The sequence below is a fragment of the Anopheles funestus genome, chromosome 3RL, assembly GCF_943734845.2.
Source record: "Anopheles funestus chromosome 3RL, idAnoFuneDA-416_04, whole genome shotgun sequence".
Taxonomy (NCBI): Eukaryota; Metazoa; Arthropoda; class Insecta; order Diptera; family Culicidae; genus Anopheles; species Anopheles funestus.
Window position 1 is genome coordinate 16,456,033 of NC_064599.1, and position 14,230 is coordinate 16,470,262.

The window sequence follows — 14,230 nt, forward strand, 5'->3', positions numbered from 1 at the left end:
AATTTGATGCGCCCGAGAAGGCTAAAAATAGCTGCCACAATCAGTCGACACACTGATGGTGTAGAGCTTCTATCGACGTTTTTTTTTGCGATTTTATCCGCAAGACTTATTTATCCACAGGACGATGATACACAACAGTGCCAACAGCGCAGAAAAGCTTCAATTTGGAGGGAAACTAATAACACCATTACCGTTTTTTGGCGTTGCATCGCGTACTTGGGGAGTTTCCATGAAAAGAAACAACAGGAAAAAATGGATGAAATACGTTGGATTTAAAAGGATATTTGCACTACAGGGTCTGTCATACAAATCAAACCGACAACGAGTGGTGAGTTCCCTAAAACTATTTTCCACCAAAAAAAGCTTTACTTTTGATTTTTTTTCCTCACATAAAAACCTCTCATGACTTGCCTTTATATTATTTACCCAGCCCAGTATCATGCACGTTTGCAGCAAAGATAATTGAATTGTAATATTTTATAGAAAAGGTTCACTTTTTACCTTGACACTAGGACACGTAAAAGTTCCTGCTGGTGCTGTGAAGCTTTTTGTGATGGTTTTTTTTTTATTTTCGTTTGTTTGCATTTCGGTTGGCCTTACGTGTTGGCCCCCGAAAATGCCTCTAATGGGACCAAACCGTGTGCAAAAGGGTATTCATACAATATTTACCATAACGATGGACTTTTTTTCTTAATATTGTTTTGTTTTTTGTTTCGTTCCGGTTTGTGAACCAGTCGCTTTACTACTATATTTTTGCTCCTGCAACACACATCAAACGGATGGGTTATTTTTCATCCTATAGAAGAATGTATTGGGGAAACGCACATTTTGTCCAAACAACTTAATATTGTTTACCCAGAATGTTCCACTGCTCCGGATTCAAAGGTTTCCTTAACAACGTTTGTGGGAAAGTTTGTGCTTCGTTGCTTCAAACGTACCGAAAAGGTCAGCTGTTGAAGCATCCTGCTATCGCATCTATTACCGCTGCTAATGGGGTATTTTGGTAACCTTCTAGAGGCACTCAAAATTACTACCAAATCGATTCTAGACTAAATCATTAAATTTGTGATCACCGTTGTTCGCCAATAGCCGTTTCCACCACGCAAACGATCGCTAAACTTTCGCCTTCTGTGTAAAGCAATCTTACCATTGATTGTAAAGCGGCCTTATACCAGGGGAGAAAATGTTTCTACTGATATGATTTATTGATGAAGAGCAGCTTAATCTTAGCGATGTTACTGTTGCTCGGGCGTGCCTTGGCTAAAAATAAAACAGTGATGATTATTAGATTTCACTGTAGAATGTTGGGTTGGTGCAAGAGTTTTTCTCACAACATCCCGTTAACGATTAAAAGGATAATAAAATTTTTGATTGCATACTTTTAGGCGGTTTTCAATCTGACCCATCGCTAGTTGGTTTAGTATTTAGTTTTGTGAAAAGGGGTTCAGATACTTCGAAGGTGCTTCTCACGTTGCAACTTGTTTGATGAGTCTCAGGGCTTTCTTGGGCTTTACATTTCACATATACTTATGTAAAAATGGCTTTACGAGGAATGAGTTGGAATGTTTTACTAATTATTAGTATTAGTACAAGCTAGAATCTCTCCCATGTTTTACTCAAAACTGAACCCACTTTTGCTCGTACCTAAAACCTTACCCTTAACTTAAAATACATCTCAACTTTCTCAATGGATGGATCGCTTCACATTTTAGAAAAAATGCCCTTTTTGCGAACGGAAAACCTCCATCATCACAGGTGCGCCATCTTCCGCGATCGACAAAATCCACTCTCAAGCACAGCAAACATCCCGTCTGTCATGTTAATTTAATTACACGCCACGGTGTTTCGTTCTTTCGCGCAACACGACGCCATTACCCTGGCATTTGAAAGGGGTTTTCTCACCCTCTTTGTGTGTGTGTGGGTGTTCTTTCCCTCTTGAGTCTTTGAAGATGTTTTCAATCTAAACAAATCGGAACTCTGGTCTGGCATGTAGAGCTTTGTTGGTGACGGTGGCTTCCGATATTTTTTTTTCTTCTAAAAAAAGCGAACATTTACCCTTTGCTTTACACTCACTGACCATACGACGTCACACGGCGAATGGGAGAGATATTTTTAAACAGCTCCTTTGCCACATTTTCCACATTTGACAAGGGTTTTTTTGGGTTTGTTTTTGCCGATCGCACAATCTTCCCTTTGCAATCTTACTCGAGTGAACGTAAAAAGCTCGTCGGCGTACCTCGACGTACCGTAAATTCTAAAACCATTCCCCCCCCCCATTCCCATAGTACTTCCTGGTTCTTTTCCAAGGCCGCACACTCACGCTTGGTTGAAGTATGTTTACCATTCCAACTTGAGACGCAAAAGAACAAGGAAGGATATTTCGTTACGGTCGGTCATATTTTCGGATCAAAATATTGAAATTGGGTGGTCTATTTTTAGGTATGGTATGAAATTTCGACACACGCCTCGTTCTTTCGTCCTGCAAGCTCAACTTGGCTAACCACTTTGAAACCCACTGCCCGGTACGGGGATGACGGATGAATGAAACGAACTAGAATGACAGACAGACTTTATTCTTTTCTGCTTCATTTCCCTTTTTACACGTTATTGTTTATCGTCCGTTTCGATATTACATTTTCACTTTCTTTAGGGCATTCTGTTTGAGCGGAAATTGAAAAAGATGCAATATCAAAAAAAAAAAAAGCGAAACAACATTTGTTATCGATCGTCTACAACCGATAGCTTCAGCTTCAGTTATCAATTTCATTTTCGCAAACATTTCCAATTAGAGGTTTAATTCGCCTTAAAAAATGTTTGCACTCTTACACGTGGTTGGGTTTTGTTTTGTTTTTTTTCTATTCTAACTTTTCGACGTACTAAAAGGTCAACATTTCTCTTGATATGCGCCATTTTTTGCGTTTTTCCGCGTTTTTTTTCTATCTTCCCTAATGCGATTCGTCAACGTTCATTTGCGTCGTCATTTGCATTTGTTATCTGTTTTTTTTTTGCTCACTCACTCGCTTGCTCTTACTTTGCTCCACAGGATACGTCGTCATCAATGTTTCCTTCCCGGATGAAGTGCGTATTTTTTCGCGGAAAATACGAAAAGTTTTGGGTGGACATCGTTGATATTTTGTTGTTGTCTTCGTTGACTCCTCATTTGTTGATACAACGAAAATGACGACAAAGTCATCTCCTGGTTCTCTTTTTTTCGGAAGTACCAAGTACCGACTTCCCAGGTACTAGATAAGCAAATTTTTGTTTTGTCACTGTAATTGTTTTCTTGTACTTTACCTCTCTCACTACTTCTAGTACTTCTGTGTATTTTTTTTTCGTTTTTATGTTTCTCATCTCTCCTTCAGTGAAGAGAGAACACTTCACAGAATAGAGGTTAACCGTTTGGCATTAGAGGAATGCGAACGGATGTCGCACATTTTGCGTCGTCATATCGAGTACTACGGATTTGCGTCACTAACAACCGTTAAATCGTGACCGTGGCGCGTAATGTTAGGATAAACATTTTATCTAGCCGGTCTGATCACTAGCTGATCGTACTAACTAAGGACGAGAGCTAAGGTACGAGAGCTTATCAACGTCGCCGTGTTTTCAGGTGGTACTGGAGAACTTGGGGAAAGAGATTGCCCATCATCCTATTGCGCGTCGTGCACTCAGGGTCACTTCAACAATTAGGCTCGTTAGAAAGCAATGCTAAGTCTATTTTCATTCTACCCGGTATCTTGCTGGAAGGGAAAAGAAGGTAGTTATGAAACTCTATTCAATAACTCATCTTTGTGTGTATGTGGCTGTATAAGCGTCGTGCCATTTCTTTACGTTATTCAATTTAAAGTTTAAGTACGGGAATTTCTTTTCGGTTAACCCAAATTAGGGATACTGAAGGTAACTTCATTTGGAAGTTTTTTGAGAAAAGTTGCCACGATGGATATGGTCTTCAATAGCGTCACCAAACGAGAAAGTGGTCTTGTTAATGTGTTCCATTAATAGGTTTAGATTGAACTATATAGCTAAGTAAATAATTTCTTAAACACATGACGATAGGCAAAAATTAACTTATATTCACTTTTGTTTGCTGTAATCTTCTACCTTTAGTGGCACTAGTGCAAAACAAAAGTAAATGTTGAACGACACTTTGCAACAAATTATCAAAAATTATTGAAAAATATGGTTAAATTAGTGGAAATGAATTTGTTGACTAATGTTAATCAAAGTTGAACCTTACTATCAGTTTATTGAAAATATCTTATAAACTTAAACTAAAATATATTACAAGTACCAACGCAATGATTTACAATTAATCACTCCTCCTCCTGGCTTAATGACCTTAGAGGTCATAACGGCCAATTCAGGCTTACTAGACTTATCTTAACCACGTAGCTGGATAGTCAGTGAATTGCTACAGGGAGACGGTCGGGATGGGATTTGAAACCCGATCCTGTCGTGTGAAACTGGCGACGTTTAACACATACACCACTGGGTCGCCCTTTAATCTATCATTAATAACTACTAATAACAATTAATTTTAAAATAAATTCTATTCAATTTCTTCAATCTACTCAATCTACGATTGACTAAGCCATAAGAAGTTGTGTTCGAGTAGTGGACTTATTTATTTTCTGTATAATTAATGGCGTAATTGGCACAGACATCTGAGGGCATGTCCGTCCAAGAAGAAAATGTAGCCATTAGTGCCATCTATCGACCACAGGTTAAAGATTGGCGATCCGTTGGATACCGACCGAGTTATAGGCAAAACTTGGTGCAAAAATGAGCCTAGGAGATAGGTAATTTTATAGAGTTTTTAGTTATTTTATTATAATTTTTCAATATTTTTCAATTTAAAGCATTATTTGAGTGAAACAAACTTTTTTGAACCAATTGGCATTAAAATAAATCAATTTTATTTTTTTTGCAAAATTTCTCAAAAAAATGGCAAGGGGTACCCCTTATGAAATTTTCGAGTGCAAATTTTTTTTTAATTTTTTTTCTGATTTTTTATTCTTTTTTTAATTTAAAGCATTATTTGAGTGAAAAGAAACTTATTGCAACAAATTCGCATTAAAATATATCACATTTAAAAATTTTGCTAAATGGTGCAAAAATGAAGAAAATTTTACATTTTCTCAAACAGGGTAAGGAACTTGGTTCCTCAAATATCTTCTAGCACAGACATCTGAGGGCATGGCCGTCCAAGAAGAAAATGTAGCCATTGGTGCCATCTATCAGCCTCAGGTTAAAGATTGGCGATCCGTTGGATATCGACCGAGTTATAGGCAAAATTTGGTGCAAAAATGAGCCTAGGAGATAGGTAATTTTATAGATTTTTTTGTTATTTTATTACAATTTTTCAATATTTTTCAATTTAAAGCATTATTTGAGTGAAAAGAAACTTATTTGAACCAATTGGCATTAAAAAAAATCAATTTAATTTTTTTTGGAAAATTTCTCAAAAAAATGGCAAGGGGTACCCCTTATGAAATTTTCGAGTGCAAATTTTTTTTAAATTTTTTTCTGATTGTTTATTCTTTTTTTAATTTAAAGCATTATTTGAGTGAAAAGAAACTTATTGCAACAAATTCGCATTAAAATATATCACATTTAAAAATTTTGCGAAATGGTGCAAAAATGAGGAAAATTTTACATTTTCTCAAACAGGGTAAGGAACTTGGTTCCTCGAATAACTTCTGACATAGACATCTGAGGGCATGCCGTCCAAGAAGAAAATGTAGCCATTGGTGCCATCTATCGACCACAGGTTAAAGATTGGCGATCCGTTGGATATCGACCGAGTTATAGGCAAAATTTGGTGTAAAAATGAAGAAAATTTTACATTTTCTCAAACAGGGTATGGAACTTGGTTCCTCGAATAACTTCTGACATAGACATCTGAGGGCATGGCCGTCCAAGAAGAAAATGTAGCCATTGGTGCCATCTATCGACCACAGGTTAAAAATTGGCGATCCGTTGGATATCGACCGAGTTATAGGCAAAATTTGGTGCAAAAATGAAGAAAATTTTACATTTCCTCAAACAGGGTATGGAACTTGGTTCCTCGAATAACTTCTGACATAGACATCTGAGGGCATGGCCGTCCAAGAAGAAAATGTAGCCATTGGTGCCATCTATCGACCACAGGTTAAAGATTGGCGATCTGTTGGATATCGACCGAGTTATAGGTAAAACTTGGTGAAAAAATGAAGAAAATTTTACATTTTCTCAAACAGGGTATGGAACTTGGTTCCTCGAATAACTTCTGACATAGACATCTGAGGGCATGGCCGTCCAAGAAGAAAATGTAGCCATTGGTGCCATCTATCGACCACAGGTTAAAGATTGGCGATCCGTTGGATACCGACCGAGTTATAGGCAAAACTTGGTGCAAAAATGAGCCTAGGAGATAGGTAATTTTATAGATTTTTTTGTTATTTTATTATAATTTTTCAATATTTTTCAATTTAAAGCATTATTTGAGTGAAAAGAAACTTATTTGAACCAATTGGCATTAAAAAACATCAATTTAATTTTTTTTGCAAAATTTCTCAAAAAAATGGCAAGGGGTACCCCTTATGAAATTTTCGAGTGCAAATTTTTTTTAAATTTTTTTCTGATTGTTTATTCTTTTTTTAATTTAAAGCATTATTTGAGTGAAAAGAAACTTATTGCAACAAATTCGCATTAAAATATATCACATTTAAAAATTTTGCTAAATGGTGCAAAAATGAGGAAAATTTTACATTTTCTCAAACGGGGTAAGGAACTTGGTTCCTCGAATAACTTCTGACATAGACATCTGAGGGCATGGCCGTCCAAGAAGAAAATGTAGACATTGGTGCCATCTATCGACCACAGGTTAAAGATTGGCGATCCGTTGGATATCGACCGAGTTATAGGCAAAATTTGGTGCAAAAATGAGCCTAGGAGATAGGTAATTTTATAGATTTTTTTGTTATTTTATTACAATTTTTCAATATTTTTCAATTTAAAGCATTATTTGAGTGAAAAGAAACTTATTTGAACCAATTGGCATTAAAAAAAATCAATTTAATTTTTTTTGCAAAATTTCTTAAAAAAATGGCAAGGGGTACCCCTTATGAAATTTTCGAGTGCAAATTTTTTTTTAAATTTTTTTCTGATTGTTTATTCTTTTTTTAATTTAAAGCATTATTTGAGTGAAAAGAAACTTATTGCAACAAATTCGCATTAAAATATATCACATTTAAAAATGGTGCAAAAATGAGGGAAATTTTACATTTTCTCAAACAGGGTAAGGAACTTGGTTCCTCGAATAACTTCTGACATAGACATCTGAGGGCATGGCCGTCCAAGAAGAAAATGTAGCCATTGGTGTCATCTATCGACCACAGGTTAAAGATTGGCGATCCGTTGGATATCGACCGAGTTATAGGCAAAATTTGGTGCAAAAATGAAGAAAATTTTACATTTTCTCAAACAGGGCAAGGAACTTGGTTCCTCGAATAACTTTTGGCACAGACATCTGAGGGCATGGCCGCCCAAGAAGAAAATGTAGCCATTGGTGCCATCTATCGACCACAGGTTAAAGATTGGCGATCCGTTGGATATCGACCGAGTTATAGGCAAAATTTGGTGCAAAAATGAAGAAAATTTTACATTTTCTCAAACAGGGTAAGGAACTTGGTTCCTCGAATAACTTCTGACATAGACATCTGAGGGCATGGCCGTCCAAGAAGAAAATGTAGCCATTGGTGCCATCTATCGACCACAGGTTAAAGATTGGCGATCCGTTGGATATCGACCGAGTTATAGGCAAAATTTGGTGCAAAAATGAGCCTAGGAGATAGGTAATTTTATAGATTTTTTTGTTATTTTATTACAATTTTTCAATATTTTTCAATTTAAAGCATTATTTGAGTGAAAAGAAACTTATTTGAACCAATTGGCATTAAAAAAAATCAATTTAATTTTTTTTGCAAAATTTCTCAAAAAAATGGCAAGGGGTACCCCTTATGAAATTTTCGAGTGCAAATTTTTTTTTAAATTTTTTTCTGATTTTTTATTCTTTTTTTAATTTAAAGCATTATTTGAGTGAAAAGAAACTTATTGCAACAAATTCGCATTAAAATATATCACATTTAAAAATTTTGCTAAATGGTGCAAAAATGAGGAAAATTTTACATTTTCTCAAACAGGGTAAGAAACTTGGTTCCTCGAATAACTTCTGACATAGACATCTGAGGGCATGGCCGTCCAAGAAGAAAATGTAGCCATTGGTGCCATCTATCGACCACAGGTTAAAGATTGGCGATCCGTTGGATACCGACCGAGTTATAGGCAAAACTTGGTGCAAAAATGAGCCTAGGAGATAGGTAATTTTATAGATTTTTTTGTTATTTTATTGCAATTTTTCAATATTTTTCAATTTAAAGCATTACTTGAGTGAAAAGAAACTTATTTGAACCAATTGGCATTAAAAACAATCAATTTAATTTTTTTTGCAAAATTTCTCAAAAAAATGGCAAGGGGTACCCCTTATGAAATTTTCGATTGCAAATTTTTTTTTAAATTTTTTTCTGATTGTTTATTCTTTTTTTAATTTAAAGCATTATTTGAGTGAAAAGAAACTTATTGCAACAAATTCGCATTAAAATATATCACATTTAAAAATTTTGCTAAATGGTGCAAAAATGAGGAAAATTTTACATTTTCTCAAACAGGGTAAGGAACTTGGTTCCTCGAATAACTTCTGACATAGACATCTGAGGGCATGGCCGTCCAAGAAGAAAATGTAGCCATTGGTGCCATCTATCGACCACAGGTTAAAGATTGGCGATCCGTTGGATATCGACCGAGTTATAGGCAAAATTTGGTGCAAAAATGAGCCTAGGAGATAGGTAATTTTATAGATTTTTTTGTTATTTTATTACAATTTTTCAATATTTTTCAATTTAAAGCATTATTTGAGTGAAAAGAAACTTATTTGAACCAATTGGCATTAAAAAAAATCAATTTAATTTTTTTTGCAAAATTTCTCAAAAAAATGGCAAGGGGTACCCCTTATGAAATTTTCGAGTGCAAATTTTTTTTTAAATTTTTTTCTGATTTTTTATTCTTTTTTTAATTTAAAGCATTATTTGAGTGAAAAGAAACTTATTGCAACAAATTCGCATTAAACTATATCACATTTAAAAATTTTGCTAAATGGTGCAAAAATGAGGGAAATTTTACATTTTCTCAAACAGGGTAAGGAACTTGGTTCCTCGAATAACTTCTGACATAGACATCTGAGGGCATGGCCGTCCAAGAAGAAAATGTAGCCATTGGTGTCATCTATCGACCACAGGTTAAAGATTGGCGATCCGTTGGATATCGACCGAGTTATAGGCAAAATTTGGTGCAAAAATGAAGAAAATTTTACATTTTCTCAAACAGGGTAAGGAACTTGGTTCCTCGAATAACTTCTGACATAGACATCTGAGGGCATGGCCGTCCAAGAAGAAAATGTAGCCATTGGTGCCATCTATCGACCACAGGTTAAAGATTGGCGATCCGTTGGATATCGACCGAGTTATAGGCAAAATTTGGTGCAAAAATGAGCCTAGGAGATAGGTAATTTTATAGATTTTTTGTTATTTTATTACAATTTTTCAATATTTTTCAATTTAAAGCATTATTTGAGTGAAAAGAAACTTATTTGAACCAATTGGCATTAAAAAAAATCAATTTAATTTTTTTTGCAAAATTTCTTAAAAAAATGGCAAGGGGTACCCCTTATGAAATTTTCGAGTGCAAATTTTTTTTTAAATTTTTTTCTGATTGTATATTCTTTTTTTAATTTAAAGCATTATTTGAGTGAAAAGAAACTTATTGCAACAAATTCGCATTAAAATATATCACATTTAAAAATGGTGCAAAAATGAGGGAAATTTTACATTTTCTCAAACAGGGTAAGGAACTTGGTTCCTCGAATAACTTCTGACATAGACATCTGAGGGCATGGCCGTCCAAGAAGAAAATGTAGCCATTGGTGTCATCTATCGACCACAGGTTAAAGATTGGCGATCCGTTGGATATCGACCGAGTTATAGGCAAAATTTGGTGCAAAAATGAAGAAAATTTTACATTTTCTCAAACAGGGCAAGGAACTTGGTTCCTCGAATAACTTTTGGCACAGACATCTGAGGGCATGGCCGTCCAAGAAGAAAATGTAGCCATTGGTGCCATCTATCGACCACAGGTTAAAGATTGGCGATCCGTTGGATATCGACCGAGTTATAGGCAAAATTTGGTGCAAAAATGAAGAAAATTTTACATTTTCTCAAACAGGGTAAGGAACTTGGTTCCTCGAATAACTTCTGACATAGACATCTGAGGGCATGGCCGTCCAAGAAGAAAATGTAGCCATTGGTGTCATCTATCGACCACAGGTTAAAGATTGGCGATCCGTTGGATATCGACCGAGTTATAGGCAAAATTTGGTGCAAAAATGAAGAAAATTTTACATTTTCTCAAACAGGGTAAGGAACTTGGTTCCTCGAATAACTTCTGACATAGACATCTGAGGGCATGGCCGTCCAAGAAGAAAATGTAGCCATTGGTGCCATCTATCGACCACAGGTTAAAGATTGGCGATCCGTTGGATATCGACCGAGTTATAGGCAAAATTTGGTGCAAAAATGAGCCTAGGAGATAGGTAATTTTATAGATTTATTTGTTATTTTATTACAATTTTTCAATATTTTTCAATTTAAAGCATTATTTGAGTGAATAGAAACTTATTTGAACCAATTGGCATTAAAAAAAATCAATTTAATTTTTTTTGCAAAATTTCTCAAAAAAATGGCAAGGGGTACCCCTTATGAAATTTTCGAGTGCAAATTTTTTTTTTAATTTTTTTCTGATTTTTTATTCTTTTTTTAATTTAAAGCATTATTTGAGTGAAAAGAAACTTATTGCAACAAATTCGCATTAAAATATATCACATTTAAAAATTTTGCTAAATGGTGCAAAAATGAGGGAAATTTTACATTTTCTCAAACAGGGTAAGGAACTTGGTTCCTCGAATAACTTCTGACATAGACATCTGAGGGCATGGCCGTCCAAGAAGAAAATGTAGCCATTGGTGTCATCTATCGACCACAGGTTAAAGATTGGCGATCCGTTGGATATCGACCGAGTTATAGGCAAAATTTGGTGCAAAAATGAAGAAAATTTTACATTTTCTCAAACAGGGCAAGGAACTTGGTTCCTCGAATAACTTTTGGCACAGACATCTGAGGGCATGGCCGCCCAAGAAGAAAATGTAGCCATTGGTGCCATCTATCGACCACAGGTTAAAGATTGGCGATCCGTTGGATATCGACCGAGTTATAGGCAAAATTTGGTGCAAAAATGAAGAAAATTTTACATTTTCTCAAACAGGGTAAGGAACTTGGTTCCTCGAATAACTTCTGACATAGACATCTGAGGGCATGGCCGTCCAAGAAGAAAATGTAGCCATTGGTGCCATCTATCGACCACAGGTTAAAGATTAGCGATCCGTTGGATACCGACCGAGTTATAGGCAAAACTTGGTGCAAAAATGAGCCTAGGAGATAGGTAATTTTATAGATTTTTTTGTTATTTTATTGCAATTTTTCAATATTTTTCAATTTAAAGCATTACTTGAGTGAAAAGAAACTTATTTGAACCAATTGGCATTAAAAAAAATCAATTTAATTTTTTTTGCAAAATTTCTCAAAAAAATGGCAAGGGGTACCCCTTATGAAATTTTCGAGTGCAAATTTTTTTTAAAATTTTTTTCTGATTTTTTATTCTTTTTTTAATTTAAAGCATTATTTGAGTGAAAAGAAACTTATTGCAACAAATTCGCATTAAAATATATCACATTTAAAAATTTTGCTAAATGGTGCAAAAATGAGGGAAATTTTACATTTTCTCAAACAGGGTAAGGAACTTGGTTCCTCGAATAACTTCTGACATAGACATCTGAGGGCATGGCCGTCCAAGAAGAAAATGTAGCCATTGGTGTCATCTATCGACCACAGGTTAAAGATTGGCGATCCGTTGGATATCGACCGAGTTATAGGCAAAATTTGGTGCAAAAATGAAGAAAATTTTACATTTTCTCAAACAGGGTAAGGAACTTGGTTCCTCGAATAACTTCTGACATAGACATCTGAGGGCATGGCCGTCCAAGAAGAAAATGTAGCCATTGGTGCCATCTATCGACCACAGGTTAAAGATTGGCGATCCGTTGGATATCGACCGAGTTATAGGCAAAATTTGGTGCAAAAATGAAGAAAATTTTACATTTTCTCAAACAGGGTAAGGAACTTGGTTCCTCGAATAACTTCTGACATAGACATCTGAGGGCATGGCCGTCCAAGAAGAAAATGTAGCCATTGGTGCCATCTATCGACCACAGGTTAAAGATTGGCGATCCGTTGGATATCGACCGAGTTATAGGCAAAATTTGGTGCAAAAATGAGCCTAGGAGATAGGTAATTTTATAGATTTTTTTGTTATTTTATTACAATTTTTCAATATTTTTCAATTTAAAGCATTATTTGAGTGAAAAGAAACTTATTTGAACCAATTGGCATTAAAAAAAATCAATTTAATTTTTTTTGCAAAATTTCTCAAAAAAATGGCAAGGGGTACCCCTTATGAAATTTTCGAGTGCAAATTTTTTTTTAAATTTTTTTCTGATTTTTTATTCTTTTTTTAATTTAAAGCATTATTTGAGTGAAAAGAAACTTATTGCAACAAATTCGCATTAAAATATATCACATTTAAAAATTTTGCTAAATGGTGCAAAAATGAGGGAAATTTTACATTTTCTCAAACAGGGTAAGGAACTTGGTTCCTCGAATAACTTCTGACATAGACATCTGAGGGCATGGCCGTCCAAGAAGAAAATGTAGCCATTGGTGTCATCTATCGACCACAGGTTAAAGATTGGCGATCCGTTGGATATCGACCGAGTTATAGGCAAAATTTGGTGCAAAAATGAAGAAAATTTTACATTTTCTCAAACAGGGCAAGGAACTTGGTTCCTCGAATAACTTTTGGCACAGACATCTGAGGGCATGGCCGTCCAAGAAGAAAATGTAGCCATTGGTGCCATCTATCGACCACAGGTTAAAGATTGGCGATCCGTTGGATATCGACCGAGTTATAGGCAAAATTTGGTGCAAAAATGAAGAAAATTTTACATTTTCTCAAACAGGGTAAGGAACTTGGTTCCTCGAATAACTTCTGACATAGACATCTGAGGGCATGGCCGTCCAAGAAGAAAATGTAGCCATTGGTGCCATCTATCGACCACAGGTTAAAGATTGGCGATCCGTTGGATACCGACCGAGTTATAGGCAAAACTTGGTGCAAAAATGAGCCTAGGAGATAGGTAATTTTATAGATTTTTTTGTTATTTTATTGCAATTTTTCAATATTTTTCAATTTAAAGCATTACTTGAGTGAAAAGAAACTTATTTGAACCAATTGGCATTAAAAAAAATCAATTTAATTTTTTTTGCAAAATTTCTCAAAAAAATGGCAAGGGGTACCCCTTATGAAATTTTCGAGTGCAAATTTTTTTTAAAATTTTTTTCTGATTTTTTATTCTTTTTTTAATTTAAAGCATTATTTGAGTGAAAAGAAACTTATTGCAACAAATTCGCATTAAAATATATCACATTTAAAAATTTTGCTAAATGGTGCAAAAATGAGGAAAATTTTACATTTTCTCAAACAGGGTAAGGAACTTGGTTCCTCGAATAACTACTGACACAGACATCTGAGGGCATGGCCGTCCAAGAAGAAAATGTAGCCATTGGTGCCATCTATCGACCACAGGTTAAAGATTGGCGATCCGTTGGATATCGACCGAGTTATAGGCAAAATTTGGTGCAAAAATGAAGAAAATTTTACATTTTCTCAAACAGGGTAAGGAACTTGGTTCCTCGAATAACTTCTGACATAGACATCTGAGGGCATGGCCGTCCAACAAGATAATGTAGCCATTGGTGCCATCTATCGACCACAGGTTGAAGATTGGCGATCCGATGGGTACAGGCCGAATTATGTTAAGTTTAGAGAGATTAAAAGTTTCCTGTTGGCTTATAATTTTCGATCACGATGTCTACGGGAACTCGCATTTCTTATTGCATTAGTCCGCCGGGATAATGAATATAAGGTTGGATATTTACTATATTATGTAGATTACTAAATAATAATT

At 35.2% G+C, this 14,230-nt stretch overlaps 1 long non-coding RNA gene across 4 annotated transcripts; it reads left to right on the forward strand.

The window, feature by feature from the left end:
• The first annotated feature begins 4,204 nt into the window (after nt 1-4,204).
• Nucleotides 4,205-13,986, forward strand: LOC125769353 (uncharacterized). Of its 4 annotated transcripts, none has more exons than XR_007419051.1 (4): nt 4,205-4,799; nt 6,941-8,360; nt 8,886-9,334; nt 11,514-13,986. It is a non-coding gene; the product is annotated as an uncharacterized LOC125769353 (long non-coding RNA). The 4 variants fall into 4 exon arrangements; XR_007419049.1 differs by lacking the exon at nt 4,205-4,799 and having other exon boundaries at nt 6,206-8,360; nt 11,514-11,589; nt 12,495-13,986; XR_007419050.1 differs by lacking the exon at nt 4,205-4,799 and adding an exon at nt 6,206-6,416.
• Nucleotides 13,987-14,230: the final 244 nt, after the last annotated feature.